The sequence below is a fragment of the Geotrypetes seraphini genome, chromosome 5 (genome assembly GCF_902459505.1).
Source record: "Geotrypetes seraphini chromosome 5, aGeoSer1.1, whole genome shotgun sequence".
Classification (NCBI taxonomy): domain Eukaryota; kingdom Metazoa; phylum Chordata; class Amphibia; order Gymnophiona; family Dermophiidae; genus Geotrypetes; species Geotrypetes seraphini.
In genome coordinates, this window is record NC_047088.1 from 190,114,995 (window position 1) to 190,132,113 (window position 17,119).

Consider the following 17,119-nt stretch of genomic DNA (forward strand, 5'->3'; position numbering starts at 1 on the left):
CTTTATAGTGGTGAATGAAATTATTTTTTTACAGCTTAATAAAAAGTACAATATTCAAATTATAATGTGAAATATTTGACAAAATGAATACAATACAACTAACGCAAAACGTGATTATAAACAAAATTTTTAGTTTCACCTCCTGGAGCAAGAACATATAAATTCTTGGGTGAACCCACCCTTGAGCAAGCAACATAGAGTTGTGGGCCGCGAGACCCCCAGAACATATCACCCCAGGTAGAGAGGGATCTGCATACCAAGTTTCGTTCAAATCGGTCAAGCCGTTTTTGAATTAATGTGAGAATGGCAGCTTTTTACATTTTTTCCATTGACATGAATGGGTGAAATCTGATTTTCTGTTTGTAGCTCCACCCACGTGTGCAGGTGGGCCGCAATACCCCCAGAACATATCACCCCAGGTAGTGAGGGATCTGCATACCAAGTTTCGTTCAAATCGATCAAGCCGTTTTTGAATTACTGTGAGAATGGCAGCTTTTTACATTTTTTCCATTGACATGAATGGGTGAAATCTGATTTTATGTTTGTAGCTCCGCCCACGTGTGCAGGTGGGCCGCGAGACCCCCAGAACATATCATCCCAGGTAGTGAGGGATCTGCATACCAAGTTTCGTTCAAATCGGTCAAGCCGTTTTTGTGTGATCGCGGCACATACACACACACATACATACACACATACATACCTCCGATTTTATATATATAGATTGCTAGCCCACATAAAAATACTGTTAGACTTAAGTGTCTTTCATTATATGCAAAACCTGGTTGAAAAATAGAGAGCAGATGGACTGGGTTTTTTCCTTGTTTTACTATTAAAAGTATTTCCTTTAATTTACTTACTACAGAAGTCAGACATACTGGCCTGTAATTCCCTACTTCTTCCTTACTTCCACTTTGAGAAGAGGGACCACATCTGCCCTTCTCCAGGCCTCTGATATCACTACCAACTCTAGAGAAGCATTGAAAAGGTCAGTCCGTGGAACCCCCCATAACTTCCCTAAGTTCCTTCAGCATCCTTGGATGTACACCATCTGGCCCCATCACTTTGTTTAATGTTTATTAAAATTTGATGCAAACGCTTATAACATAGTTTCAAAGTGAATTACAAATATAATTTAGTTAGCTTCTCATGAACACAATCCACTGAATATTGATCAAGGTCTACCACACCTCCTTCTCTATTTGCATTTGTCTTCTACAGTCCTACTCCCAGCACTTCAGCTGTGAATACCAGAAAAGCAAAATTTGTTAAGCAATTCAGTCTTATCTTTATCAGCTTCTACATATTTCTCCCCTTCACCTATGAGTTTCACAATGCCACTTTTGCACTTCCTCCTATCACTAATATATCTAAAAAATGTCTTGTCCCCCTCGTTTTACCGTAAACTTGGTTTCACTGGTTATCATCCACTAGACTACTCTCCTCCATTTGTTTACTGCATCACCATAGAATATTTTCTCATTAGTGTTGCAGTACTGTACTCAGCCATGTACTGTGTGGCTTTCTGCATCAGCCCCTGAGAATGAGCACTGAGGACGGATCTGACCATAGAGGAGAGTATGAAGTCTGAAGTGATTCAGTCTCAGCACTCTTCCTCTAAGATATTGAAGAGCAGGAGAACTCCTGAGTGGAGTAGTCTAGTGGTTGATAATAACCAATGAAACCAGGTTCAAATTCTGCAGATGCTCCTTGAGATCTTAGGCAATTCACTTAACCCTTCATTGCCTCAGGTACAAAATTAGATTGTAAGCCTTCTGGGGACAAGAAAATATCTGAATATAATTCATCTGAAGCTATTATTGAAAAGATGTGAGCTAAAATCCAAAATAATACATAAATAAACTTTCCCTTAACATAACAAAAACAAAAGGCATCATATTCCCAACCTTGGACAAGGGATTCCAGCCCTATTCAGATTGACACAAAAATGAAACTACTGGGGGATCATTCTACATAAAAATCTCAATTTTCATGATCAAATAAGTGCGGTCATCCAATGCTGCTTTTACAAACTTCACCTCATATGATCGGTAACCTCACTTCTTGACCCACCTTCTATCAATATTCTGGTACACTCACTTGTCATTTCCAACATAGACTATTGCAACTCACTACACCAGGGCATAATTCACAAAGAAATATTGCAACTTCAAATTTTACAAAATATAGCTGTAAAACTTATCTTCAAAGCAAGGAAATATGATCTTGTCACCCCTCTCCTCCATGAAGCACACTGACTGCCCGCCCCAACTTATAAAATTCTTCTACTCACCTTCAAAACTAAACACACTAATATCCTGGCATTCATTGACAAATATCTGATCCCTTATACCTCCTCACGGGCACTCCAATCCAATCCTCAAAACCTTGTCACAATTCCCTTGAAATGGGAAATCTTTTATGACACGACACGCAAAGCCATTTTTTTCGGTCACCACCCCCACTTTTTGGAACGTCCTCCCATTACACATAAGATCAGAAACCTCTCTGGACAAACTTAAATCCAAATTAAAAACCTTTCTTTTCAAAGATGCTTACCAGAAATAAAATAAGAACTCTTCCCCCTTAAACCTATACCTCCATGGCAGAGAACAACAAACGCTTCTCTTAAGCAACACCCTCTCGCCCCGCCATGTACTTCCCCTACCTCTCCCCTGTCTCTTTTTTATTTTTATTTTCTATCTCGATATATTTTCATTTTCCCTCCCCCCTGTCTCTTGATTATTTTAAAATTGTATCTTAATTCATTTGTTCCTAATGCTAATTAGTATTGTAAACGTCTAGACATTCTTTGGTAGACGGAATATCAAGAACTGAATAAACTTGGAACTGAATAATCCTGGATCTTCTCTGCATGGACTACTGCAGCAGCCTCCCTACCAGTATTTTCAAAGAACCAGAGCAGAGATAACATGGCAGCACCAGCTCTCCCTCCTCCACAGTTACAATTGGCATTCTCTAAGTAGGCATGCCTAGAAGTAATGGTAAAACCATTTAAACCAACTCGAATAATGTTTTACAATCATAAGAGGAGGATTAGAAAAGAAGGGTTCATAAAAATAGCACTGTGATTCTTTTCTTACTCATTAAAAACAATTTGTTACTGTATATTGTATGACACAAGAGGATTCAATGCAAAGAAGGAAAGCTTAATTAATATAGACTGAAAGTTTAGGACAATAGTTGATAAATTTCCATGACTTATAGCAACTTACCTCAAGCATGTAACTCAGAAATGCCTTTATTTAAAATCACAGCCTCTGGCAAACAAGAGTGTTGCAAACTGTTCCTTCTCTTTGTCAAGATTACAATTGTGGTTTCAGAGTTTGAAATCAACTTTTGCATACTTTCCGAAAACAGCCAAAATATTTTTTAGAAAGAACAGGCTGTTTTTACCTCGATAAAGAGGTCAGACTTCATTTGATTCAGTCTAAACTATGGGCTTCTTTTCTGAAGGTGCGCTAGGGCCTTAACGCGCGGAATAGCGTGTGCTAAATTTCCGGGTTGGGCCCATGTACCTAAGGGCCCGCCCACAGGAGGGGCCTAAGACTCCCAGGCCTATTCTGGTTGGCCCAGGCACTTTAGGCCCCACTTGTGGGCGGGGTTTCAGATGCCTGGGCCAATCCGGCCCTATTCTGCAGCTGGCTGGCCTGCCGGACGGGCGGGTTTGGCACCCATTCATCCGGTCAACATTTTACAGGTCTGGGGGGTGGGATTGGGGGGGTTGTGGGGTCAGCGGGGATCGGCGGGGGGGTCGATCAGGGGTTCGGGGGGGCAGTCGTTGGGGGGGTTGTGTCGAGGGCAGGAGGGCCTGGGATCCCTCCTGCCCGTATTGTTGGGGGGTGGGGGGTAGGGGGCTCGCCTGGGCAGGAGGGGTTGGGCTCCTTCCTGCCCGATCGTGTAGGGGGTGGGGGGTGAGAGACCAGGAGGGCTTGGGCTCCCTCCTGGCCTGATCGTAATTGGGGGGTGCCGCAGGTGCCCGGGGCAAGAGGGCTTGGGCTCCCTCTTGCCCCGATGTCGTCGGGGAACATCGGGGTGCCGCGGGGCAAGAGGGCTTGGGCTCCCTTTTGCCCCAAATGTAATCGGGGGGGGGGGGGTCGGTGCCGCGGGGCAGGAGGGCTTGGGTTCCCTCCTGCCCCCATGTCGTGGGGGGGGGGGGGTTTGGTGTGGATTCTGTAACCAGTGTTGTTTTTGACAGACACCAGTTACAGAATCCAGCTTTTAGGCGAAGGACTTGCTCCTCCTTCGCCTAAAAGCCATTGTGTTGGACGTTTGGGGCTTAGGTGTTTTCTTGGTTCATTATGGGGTATAAGTGTAGATGTCGTGGGGGTATAAGTGTAGACGTAGTGGTGGTCTGGGTGTTTAAACAGCTGAATGTAGAGGCAGGCCATTATCAAAAAAAACCTCCATTTGGACATTTTTTTTGATTATGGACATTTTCCCTGCTTCTACTTTCAACGTTTAAGGCCTTAGGCCAAAAGGGGACTTAGATGTTTTTTTTATTATGCCCCTCCATGCTTCTAGAACTATCACCAACTCAATGCTGGCATTAAGATCTAGTATGCATGGCAATGTAGTGCGTGCTATTCCGCGCGTTAAAACCCTAACGCGGCTTAGTAAAATGAGCCCTAAAATTTTAACAAATAAAAAATACAGCATGAGCTCCTAATACATTATGAACATGAAGTTAGTTTATTTTCTTGCATGTGATCTTTTCCTTGTTTACGTGGTGTTTTTCATAATTGAAATGAAAAATAAAGATTTAGGAAAGGTGTACACATGAAAGTAACAGCAACTCTGCAGAAGCAACGACACAAACACGTACTGAAATATAGCTTTGAAGATAACAAACTCTGCTAGCAGGTTCCTCGACTCATCTTGCACAAGTCTGCTCTGCTCCAGATGTTTATCACATCTGACTCAATAGGTTCATGTGAATGCCTTTGTTAAGCCCTTTGGCGACAGAAGATTAGCATTCCATATGCAAAACAGAACTGAATATGAGTGCAATATTGCTAAGAGCAGTATGGTCAAGCCTTTATTCATATCAAACTCAATTCACCCACCTTCAGCAGTTAAGCATCTTTCCAGAAAAATATATTCATAGATGTTGGCAAATGAAACAAAAAATATATATATTTTTTCGTATGGTAGTGGAAGCAAAATTTTATGTTAACGTGAAATTTTTGGAGCCAAAGAATGGCGTCTGATTTAAGTGAGGACTGGTAGCCATGTGCCCTGAAATTGATTAAAGAGAACAGCTTTAATTGTAGGTTCCGTTGTCTGGTTATAACTAGGACTTTATTTAAGTTTTCATCACTGTTAAGGATTACCACACCTTCTGTGTTCATTCTGTATCTATTGTGGGGTTATACATAATTTTGGTGCAAACTCTAATCCAGGTGCTAATAAAATAATCAGAATGCATATCACAGAATTCATCTCAGAATTCTCAGAAGCTTTGCACATTGGGGAAAAAGAAATCACATAAATCCTGATTTACATGACTTTTTTAAACCAGTCATCTCTGAAAATGGCAAACATTATTATTAGCATAATGTATGAATCTCATTAACTCTTTTTGGAAATGCAGTTATTTTCATGATCCAGCAGTCTAGAATGGGTCAGAATATATGCGATGAACATGCTTCAATCATAATGTTAGCTTGAACTAAGGTGATGAAGCCCATATCACTTGCTGTACTTCAGTTAGCATATTGTTCTTTGAATATATTCCTAAATGTTAATACAAGGGTGAGCAAGTATAGCTCAGAAATGGGCATGAAGACCTTTTAACTGGCCTGCTCTGTCTCTAAAAATGTATGCTCATCAACTCACCAGTTCTATAGCTCCAAGGTCATCCATTCTAATGTCATCAGCAAAGGCCCAGCGTTATGCACGTGTTGACATCAGCAAGGCAGTAGGGATGATTTATGATCTATGGTCATAACAATAAATCAAGAGCTGAATGGAAAAATAATGCACATATAGCAAAAGTACCATTCAACAAAATATAGGTATATGAATCCTAAAGAAGCCAATACCCAGTGTTGCCCGGAATGCAAATCTCTATAAACGTTTGAGGCAACTTCCACAATGACTTTACACCTCTAAAAAAGCTTCGAGGTTTGACACATCACAGGTCAAAAAACTCCACTTAGTCACAAAAACAGTTTAAATGCAATAAATTCATATAGACATATATGTTCGATAATCCAATTTTTCATAGTGTTCTTATCTTTCACAAAGGTATTTATTTTATTTATTTAAAAAATTTATGAATCGCGTAAATCTAAGCAATGTACAAAACATTTACATCCACAATTTCAAGAACAAGCAAACATTATAAAATGCAGTAAACAAATGTCAATCTTCCCCACAAATTTCCATAATACAGAATTCTTTAAATCTAAAACAAATAATAACCACAGAGTTAGAGAAAGGCGTCCACAAATAATTGTGTTTTTAACAATTTCTTGAAAGACATACGATCTTTGCATATTCTCATTATACCTGGAGTTGAATTCCAGAGATTCTTACTAGCAAGTGAGAAAATAGATATTCTAGATTTAACCTAACGAATCCCATTTTCTTTTAAACTGATGTGCAACATCCCCCCCACCCCCACCCCTCAGATCTCAAACATCTTGCGGGTTGATAGATTTCCCACAAGCTTTGAAAGCAAGTAGGAGAAGAAGAGTACAATATTTGATGAACGACAGACAGAGCTTTATAGCAAATTCCCTGTTGAACAGGTAACCAGTGGAGAGCTTTTAAGATTGAAGTAACATTGAGTATTGTTTCAGAAGTTGAAAAAGTATTTTTTTAAGATGAAACAACCTGTTCTCCATGGCACCATTTTCATGGCATCTTTCAGATGTTAGTTAATCCATTAAAGATTCAGCTTTGTATGGATTATCTAACAGTTTAATCCAAAGTTTATCTATGAAGGTAACATAAGTAGCAGATGAAAACATGAATGAAGTTGTTCAGGAAAGACAGGTAGGAAGAAAAGGAGGGAGAGTAGCGTTATATGTTAAATATCATATTAAAGCCACACAATTGCAGGATCTGCTGGGCAAGGAAGAGGCACTGTGAATCAATTTGGAAAGAGGGAATGGTAAATATATTTACATTGGCGTGATATATAGGCCTCCTTTACAAACGGAAGAAGTGGACAGAGATTGGGGCAACAATGCTGTCTGTGGCTGGCGCCAAGCTCCGGAATGCGCTGCCTGGTTTTCTGCGATTTTGTGATGGGAGATTGAACTTTAAGAAAATTTTGAAAATGCAATTATTTGTCAATGCCTTCCTGTGTGAATGCTATTCTCTCTTAATGCTTTCCTGTCCTGTAAATGATTTTATAGGATCTTGTGTTTCCATCTTGTAGGATGAATTTAAAAAAGATTTTAATAATGATACCGTTAGTTAATAATAATAATAATAATTTTATTCTTATATACCACCATACCGAAAAAGTTCTAGGCGGTTTACAACAAGGTGAGCTAATACATGGGTTACAGATAAAATACAAATTAGAATAATCGACTTAAAAAAAGATAAAGACACAAAGCATTTACAATATAATGCCGAAAAGAAAGAAGTAATACATAGAACAGATAAAATACATTAAGTTGAATATAAGGAACTTGATTGAAAAAATGAAGCAGAATGTATACCAGCCTATCAAAGAGTTGTGTCTTTAACAATTTTCTAAAATCAAGATAGGAAGAGACCTCTAACATAATTTTTCCATTTATCGGCTTGAAATGTATTCTTGTGTTTGTCTTGTTGAAACATGTTTAACATGTATGCATGTAATTTTGTAAACCACATAGTTATTATGCAGTATATAAATTTTTAAATAAATAAATCAAAAATATACATTCAGAATATATCAAAAAAAGGGGAAGTTTTACTAATAGGTGATTTTAACATGTCGGATGATGACGACTGCGGTATCCCTATTGTGGGGGTCTTCTAGAAGTAGGAAGATCCTGGATTGTCTACAAAGAGAACTGTTCCAGCTGTTAATAATGGAACCCATGCAGGATGGGGGTCATGCTGGACTCAGTGCTTACAAACAGGGAAAGAGTTTCTGATGTTACAGTGGGTGATCATCTGGCATCTAGTGTTCACTACATGGTACGATTTAATATTAAGACAGGTATAGAGAGGGCTCATTCAAAAGTAAAGCTTCTAGACTTAAAAAAAAACTAACTTTGTTTGGATGGGGGATTACATAAAGGAATTGTTGTCTTTGCTGATGATACCAAAATCTGCAATAGAGTAGATACCCCAGATGGTGTGAATGACATGAAGAAAGACCTAGCAAAGCTTGAAGAATGGTCTGAAATTTGGCAGCTCTAATGTAATGCTAAGAAATGCAAGGTCATGAATTTGGGCTGCAAAACTCGAAGGAACAGTACAGTTTAGGGCAGGGGTGCTCACACTTTTTGGGCTTGCAAGCTACTTTTAAAATGACCAAGTCAAAATGATCTTCCAACAATAAAATTTTTATAAAACACAAAGCACACTGTACACAGAGAAAATGTTAATTATCATTTATATTACAGGGTTTTTTCAAAGAGGTCAAGGCAGATGACTCTATGCACTGTCACCTCAGTAATAACCATACAAAAATAGACAAATATACCCCCTTCCCTTTTTACTAAACCACGATAGCAGTTTTTAGCACAGGGAGCTGCGCTTAATGCCCAGCGCTGCTCTCGACACTCATAGGCTCCCTGCGCTAAAAACCACTATTGCGGTTTAGTAAAAGGGGGCCATAGTGCAAAATATAGACAGCAGATATAAATTCTCAAAATGGACACATTTTGATCATTAAATTGAAAATAAAATCATTTTTCCTACCTTTGTTGTCTGGTGATTTCATGAGTCTCTGGTTGCACTTTCTTCTTCTGACTGTGCATCCAATCTTTCTTCCCTTCTTTCAGCCTGTATGCTTTCAGCCTGTATGCTTCCTCTCCTCTAGACCTCATTCCCTCCCCCAACTTTTTCTTCCTCTCTCCCTGCCTCCCTTTCTTTTTTTCTCTCTTCATGCTCCCTTGCTTTCTTTCTGTTTCCCTTCTTTCCTTCTGTCTCCCTGCCTGCCCCCTTTCTTTCTTTCTCCCTGCCCTTCCCCAAGCCACTGCCGCTGCCATCAGAGAACAGACCCCCAAGCTACCACCTCCATCGGGGAACAGGCCCCAAAGCCACTGCTGCCCCAAGCTCTCCCTGTTTCCCTGCATCGGGCTGACCAGCATTCCTCTCCCCGACGCCAGTTCTGCCATCGGAGAGGAAGTTCCGGGCCAGCCAGGCAGCGATTGGCTGGCCCAGAACTTCCTCTCCAACGGCAGAATTGACGTCGGGGAGAGGAAGGCTGATCGCTCGGTAGATTGTGAAGACAACGCAAGTCTATCACTTTGCCTTGGCGATCTACCTGTTGATCGCGATCGACCTATTGGGCACCCCTGATATAGGGGGGTGAAGAACCTATGTGCATGACAGAAAAGCAGGACTTGGGTGTGATTGTATGTGATGATCTTAAGGTAACCAAACAGGTTGAAAAGATGATGGCGAAAGCTAGATAGATGTTGGAAGAGGTATGGCCAGTAGGAAAAATGAGGTATTGATGCCCCTGTATAAGACTCTGGTGAGACCTCATTTAGAATATTGTGTGCAATTCTGGAGATCGCACCTTCAAAAAGATATAAAAAAGATGGAATCAGTCCAGAGAAAGGCTACTGAAATGGTGCGTGGTCTTCATAATAAGACATATGGGGACAGACTTAAAGATCTCAATCTGTATACTTTAGAGGAAAGGCGGAAGAGGGGAGATATGATAGAAACATTTAAAAACCTATGTGGCATAAATGCACATGAGTCGAGTCTCTTTCATTTGAAAGGAAGCTCTGGAATGAGAGGGCATAGAATGAAGTTAAGAGGTGATAGGCTCAGGAGTAATCTAAGGAAATACTTTTTTACAGAAAGGGTGGTAGATGCGTGGACGAGTCTCCCGGAAGAAGTGGTAGAGACAGAGACTGTGTCTGAATTCAAGAAGGCGTGAGATAGGCACGTGGGATCTCTTAGAGAGAGAAAGAGGTAATGGTTACTGCGGATGGGCAGACTAGATGGGCCATTTGGCCTTTATCTGCCATCATGTTTCTATGTAAATTCTCTAAGCAACAGATTTAACAGAGAATGATCGACACTAGATAACTTGCGAAAGGAGATAGGACATGTTCATTCTGCTGGAAGCTATGGAAATCAATTTCAAATGAGTTCTTGTCCTCCATATGTTAGGTGTAAACCATTTTGGCATTTTGGCCCCCTTTTATCAAGCTGCATTAGGGGTTTTTTTTTTTTAATCGTGAGTCACTGCAGTAAAAGCTTTGACAAGCATAGGAATTCTATGAGCATCTGAGCTTTTACCGCAGCGGTCTGTGATAAAAGCCCTAATGCAGCTTGATAAAAGGGGGCCTTTGTTACAAAAGGCAGAATAATATAAATCTCCATAAATATAAGCATAAACACTTTCGACAGACCACATTGTCTAAAGACATATAGGGACTGAAAATGATTACTAGATGATATGTTACATACTGACTGATCCAACCTGCATGCATTTCCCTTGGTTTCTTCCATCTTTTTATTTCCTTTCTCTCTTCCCCTCCCACCACTCTTTCCTGCCTTGTCATTATAGAAGCAAAAGGTGATAAAGAAGCACCAGATTAGAGACACAGGTCATTCTGCAGAGTGCAATCTGAACATAATATAATACTCCAAAAGGCAAGGGTCACCTCAAACATAAATTTCCTGTGGCAAACATTGCACCATTTATCATATCTTAGTACATATTAGCATTACAACCATGGTGACATCATTGACTTAATCTTAACAAGATAAGTAACTAGAGCATAGCAAGAGGTGTTTATTTACCACACTTTAGTATACTCTAATGCATTGACCTTTTGATATATTGTTAGAGCAGAAAGCTAAAAAACACCAGGGAAGCCAGGGCTCAAATCCCACTGCAGCTTCTCATGAATTTATGGAAGTTAATTATGAGACCTCGTGCCTCAGGTACAAACTTAGGAGCGCTTTTACTGAAAGGTGATAAGCCCTAACACACATTTGACGCATGGAAAAAGGCTTACTGCAAACATATTATTTTGTGCTAAAACTCTCTGTTGTCATAAAGTTTCCGTATTTTCATATTTTGGCGGGAAATGGTTGGGGCAGGAGAAGTGGTAAGAGGACATCATAGAATGTCATGAAACTAGTCTGTCAGACAACAGGGTGATCACGTGGAAAAGTGATATAATATGCTTCTGAGATATTTAATAAATAGTGTTTAAAAAAATAAAAGTGCTGAAATTTTTGAAGAACTCTTACTAAATGTATGCTAACTATTTTTTTTTCTTTTTTTTTTAATATTGGAGGGGAGTATGTCATAGGTGGAGAGTGGCATGCCAATAGAACTGCCAGTGTTTCAGCTCTTGGCCTGCAAATTGATTGATATGAGATTAGTTTTAAAGGTTTTTTAAATTTGTTTCAATTTAGTGAATATATAGGTATATTAGAGAAATATTTTTGTGAATATATATATATAGGATGGTGTGAATTGTAAAAAGTAAGATGATAGTTTTTAAATGTTGTTTTAATTTGTACATTTGGATTTACATATGCAAATATTTTGTATTTTATAGACCCCCTGATGCAGGCCAAGAGTCGAAACATTGGCAGTGTCTGGTCTTTTTAGTGAATAAAGATAATCGGTCCCAGTTTTATTGGCGTGTACACTCTTATGGGGGTGTCGTTGACTTTTCTGTGCATTTTAATCCCTTTCTATGTGCTATAGGTGAAGAGTGGGAATTCTTGGATATCATGCTAACCGAATAACACAGTGTTAATATGAGAGCACTTGGCAGTAAGTGTTCCCGCATTAACCTCAGCATGACTTGCATAAAAGTATTTTTTTTAAAGTCTAAAACATGCTGCATAAAATCTAGGCTTAGTGCTTGGGAAAATTCCATGATAATACACTGAGACCAGATTTCAGTACACTTTAGTAGAAGGGCTCTTAGACTGTAAAACTCTCTAGGGCAGGAGTATCAAATGTTGGTCATCGAGGGCTGCAATCCAGTCTGGTTTTCAGGATTTCCCCAATGAATATGCATGAGATCTATTTGCATTCACTGCTTTATTGTATGCTAATGGATCTCATGCATATTCATTGGGTAAATCCTGAAAACCCTACTGGATCGCAGCCCTCGAGGACCGACATTTGATACCCTTACTCTAGGGAAAGGAAAACCTGATTGTAACTTGCCTTAAGCTACTAATCAGTCATCTTATCTAATTGACGTGGGATATTTATTTTGGAAATGTTTGGAATCTCTTAATAATATGCAATAGGTGGACACTGGATCATCTGTTGTTCTATTGTCCTTTGATACTTAGCTTTTGGAGGTCAATATGAGGTAGAATTAATAACATTTTGGAATCATCAGTTCCTCTAAAGTATGAGGCTGTCATTTGTGGTACAATATTACATGTTAAGCCCTCTATAGATCAATATAGAGGCCGACTTTTCCTTATAATGACTGGGATAGCCATCCAGATGATCACCCGAAACTGGAAAAACTGTGATTGTTTAAATTTTTCATTCTGGTAGGCAAGTCTTTGCTCTAGTTATAGATGTGAAAGGATGAACGCTGAGAATTTGGGGCATGGTAATATATCTAAATTGATATGGGGCCCACTGACATCGTATGTTACCTCATTATAATTGATTATTGAATGTGAGTCAATTTTTGTTATTTTTGTACATATCCAGGGAAGGGGGGGGGTTTATTTCTGTTATAAATTGATTTTTAAATATTTCCACGGGGTGGGTGAGAAGATATCAGTATTTGGAATGGGTAAGGTTTTTGCAGTAATATATGTTTTTTGTGTTTTATTGAATAATCATTGGGTGGGTGGGGAGAAAATGGTTGGTTATGAACATGTGTAAATTGAATGTGCTTTTATTGTATAATTATAAGTTACATTTGTTGTATTGCACTACTGAAGGTTTGTTAAAAAAAAATAATAATAATATGCAATAGGTTCATATCCCCAATTTTTTAAGTGCATTTTCATTGTCTTTTGTAAGGTAAATTTTATTCAATGTAGCTTTTTTGGGAGGAGGGGTTCTTAATAGAGCAAGAGGCATTATTATAATCAGCTCTTGAGGGCTCTGTTTAGATTTTTGAATGGCCTTATATGTACCCACAAAGAACGATGCAACACTTTTTTAAAAAAAAGTCAAAGTAGCAAGCAGGAAAGGGGTATAATAATTCAACCACACTGCAGCTCTGTAATCATAACTTGGGTTTTTATTATGTGGGAAATAAATATCTTGTTCTCAGGACCCTGGCATTTCACACACACAAAAAAAAATCTGGGATTATTTTACTTAAAAAAAAACAAACCAAAAATAACACATGTTTTCTTGATTTATGAACCATAACTATTCCCATTTAAATTTAGCAGTATGGATGCCTGCTGGTGACATCTGTTTTCACTTCATTTAAAATAAATATAGTGATCATTCATGAAAGGACATTGTCAACCACAGCTGGACTTAGTCATGTTATTTTATTTTCAACATCACCGGTGAATGGCCGAATATATTTGGGAATATAATGCAATTTCTTTTCTGACTGCATGTATTTATATTTCTGGAAGATTCAGAAAATCTAAACAACTTGTAACTGTACTTTAGGAAGGACAGATATACCTAATGTTTTTTATAAATAGGTCAATGAGGGCCTATGAGAAAAAAAATGTCTAGTTCATCTGGAAAAATATAGCAACATTTACCCTGATAGATCCCTGCACATCATTCTGTGATCTATGATGCCAATAAAGAGGAAATGAGTGCATTCAAGAGAGAGAGAGAAAGAGAAAGAAAAGGAAGCTACTAAAAGGATATATTTCAAAGAATTTAATCAAATGGAGGGGCACAGTGACATAGTGAGGGAGTCTAGCACCCAGGGTGGTGGCATCCAGCATCGCTACACCGTGTGCCCCCCATTCTCTCCCCCTCCCCCATTCTTCCCTGTTTCTTGGGTGCCCCCCAACTCTTCCCTGCCCCCTTGCCCCCCACTTACCTATTGCAATGTTCACTGGCATGAGCAGCATCTTAAACCTGCTGCTCACGCCGGTGTCGGCTCCCTTCTGACATCACGTCCTGGTCAGGACATGATGTCAGAAGGGAGCCAACGCCAGCGCAAGCAGCAAGTAGAAGATGCTGATCGAGCCAGCGAACATTTAAAGAGGTTTGCGGGAGGTAATTTCTACTAATTTGCAACTGAAAGACAAAAATCTACTTACTAGAAAAATTGAAAATCTGTAAAATGTGAATAGAAACTTTAAGTTTAGAATCTTAAGTTTCCTTGTCTCTAGATTTCAGTTTTCTAGGGATTTATTTCATTCATTCCTAATTTCAGTTTTGAAATATTCAGAAAATAATATGCCACCAATGCAAAAATTGTATTACCTAAATATTCCTAAAGAAGATAAAGAAAAAGTGGACGAAGAACTTGATCTTACTAGAATGTTAGAGTTATTGCAGACAGAAAGTATGTTTAGAGCCACTTTATTGGTGACTTTTGTCTTTCTTCAAAATAAAGAAGCAATTCTTCGCCTATTCTATAGGACTGATAATGTTGAATTTTATGGACTCAAAATTTCAATTTTTCCTGATGTATCGAAATGGACACAAGCCAGTCGTAAGAAATTACTGGCTTATCGTCAGTCTTTTCTTGATTTAGGAGCAACCTTTCAATTGTGCTTCCCCTGTAAATCTTGCATTATATATCAGGCTAGTAGATATATTTTTTATGAACCTGATCACTTACAATTTTTTCTTGAAGGTAAAGCAGCAATTTCAAAAACTTCAGAGACTATTGTTGAAATTACTAATCAGGCCATGTAATTGATCCCAACTGCGCTCTGTAATTTGATTTGATTTGTTTCTTCTATCCAACTTTCCTTGGATGTCATTGATCTCTTCTCTCTAATGTTGACTATACTCATTGTTATTTTATGTGTTACATTGTGTTTGATTTTTTTCTTTAGTAGATTTATTGTATTTCTTTTCAAGTGATGTCTTCTCAACTTGTAAAAAGAATATAAATAAATAAATAAAGAGGTTTGCGGGAGGCACCAGCGCCCCCTGCGAAGACTGCACCCATGGCGGTCCACACCCTCCTCCCCCCCCAAACACACACACACTCCCCTTACTACGCCACTGGAGGGGCTTTTTGATGTGACATCTAAGCCCAAATTGAGACAATTTACCGAAAATGTCTCAATCCAACAGCTAGCACACAGCCATAATCGAACCAGGAAACCTTCTACATTTCTGGTTTGGTTATGGCTTTGGGCCAGACATTATCAGGCTCAATACTTCTATGTGTAAGTACCATTTCTGTGAAGAACCCCCCCCCCCCCAGCAAAAAAACAGAAAAATAAGCATTAGGCAGGTCTGTCTAGCAGAGGAACTGCCACCTTGGACTTGGTCCTAAATGGCATAACTGGAAGGACAACAGATGTAGAGGTCACTGTTCCGTTGGGGACAAGCGATCACAGCATGATCAATTTTAAAATTGGCATCGGGAAGGGGAAACGTACCAAGACTCAAACCACAACCTTTAACTTCAGAAAAGGGAAATACGACAGCATGAGAGTCATGGTTAAAAAACGGCTCCAGAAAAAGGCAGCCAAAATCAGAACGGTCGATCAAGCATGGTCCCTACTAAAAAATACCATCACTGAAGCGCAGAATCTCTACATTCCGCAGATATCCAAAGGAAGGAAAAATAAAAACAAAGGTGAACCAGCTTGGCTAACTAAAGAGGAGAAGGATGCAGTAAGGGATAAGGGGAACTCTTTTAAAAAATGGAAACGTGAACACACAACGGAGGCCTGGAACAGTCACAAGGTCGACCAGAAGAAGTGTCACAAGGCAGTAAGAGACGCCAAAAAAGCCTATGAGGAAAAGATAGCGCAAGAAGCCAAAAACTTCAAGCCCTTTTTTAGATACATAAAAGGGAAAAAACCAGCAGTGGGCCCTCTCGACGACCAAGGAAGAAAAGGGTGCATCAAGGAAGACAAACAGATTGCGGATAGGCTAAACTCATTCTTTGCGTCTGTCTTTACCAAGGAGGACACTGCATCAATGCCAGAAACAGGGAGAGTATTCAAGGGAGAAAATGAGGATAGCCTCACCACAGTAAATGTGGATTTGAACATGATATATTATCAGTTCGACAGATTGAGAAGTGATAAATCCCCTGGACCAGATGGAATTCACCCAAGAGTGCTAAAGGAGCTTAAGATAGAAATTGGAGAACTATTACAATCCCTAGCTAACTTGTCAATTAAAACCGGGCAAATACCAGACGACTGGAGGATAGCAAATGTCATCCCAATCTTCAAAAAGGGATCGAGAGGAGAACCGGGCAACTATAGGCCTGTGAGTCTTACGTCGGTTCCTGGGAAGATGATTGAAGCACTAATAAAGGATAGCATAGAGCAACACCTGGAAAATCACGACCTGATGAAAGCTAGCCAACACGGCTTTAGGAAAGGGAAGTCATGTTTGACTAATTTACTTCAATTTTTTGAGGAGGTGAACAAACAAATTGATAGCGGTGAACCGGTGGATATAATATACTTGGACTTCCAGAAAGCGTTTGATAAGATTCCCCACGCAAGGCTTCTGAAGAAACTACAAAGCCATGGAATAGAAGGAGATATACTAAGATGGATAGGAAATGGTTAGAAAACAGATTGCAGAGGGTGGGCATAAATGGGAAGTTCTCGGACTGGGAAGAGGTAACGAGCGGTGTACCCCAGGGATCGGTTCTTGGGCCCATCTTGTTCAATATCTTCATAAACGACCTAGAAGATGAAACAACAAGTAATTTAATCAAGTTTGCGGACGACACAAAACTATGTCGGGTAGTTGGGACACAAAAGGACAGAGAAGAACTTCAGAGAGATTTGAACCAGCTAGAGAAATGGGCAGAAAAGTGGCAGATGAAGT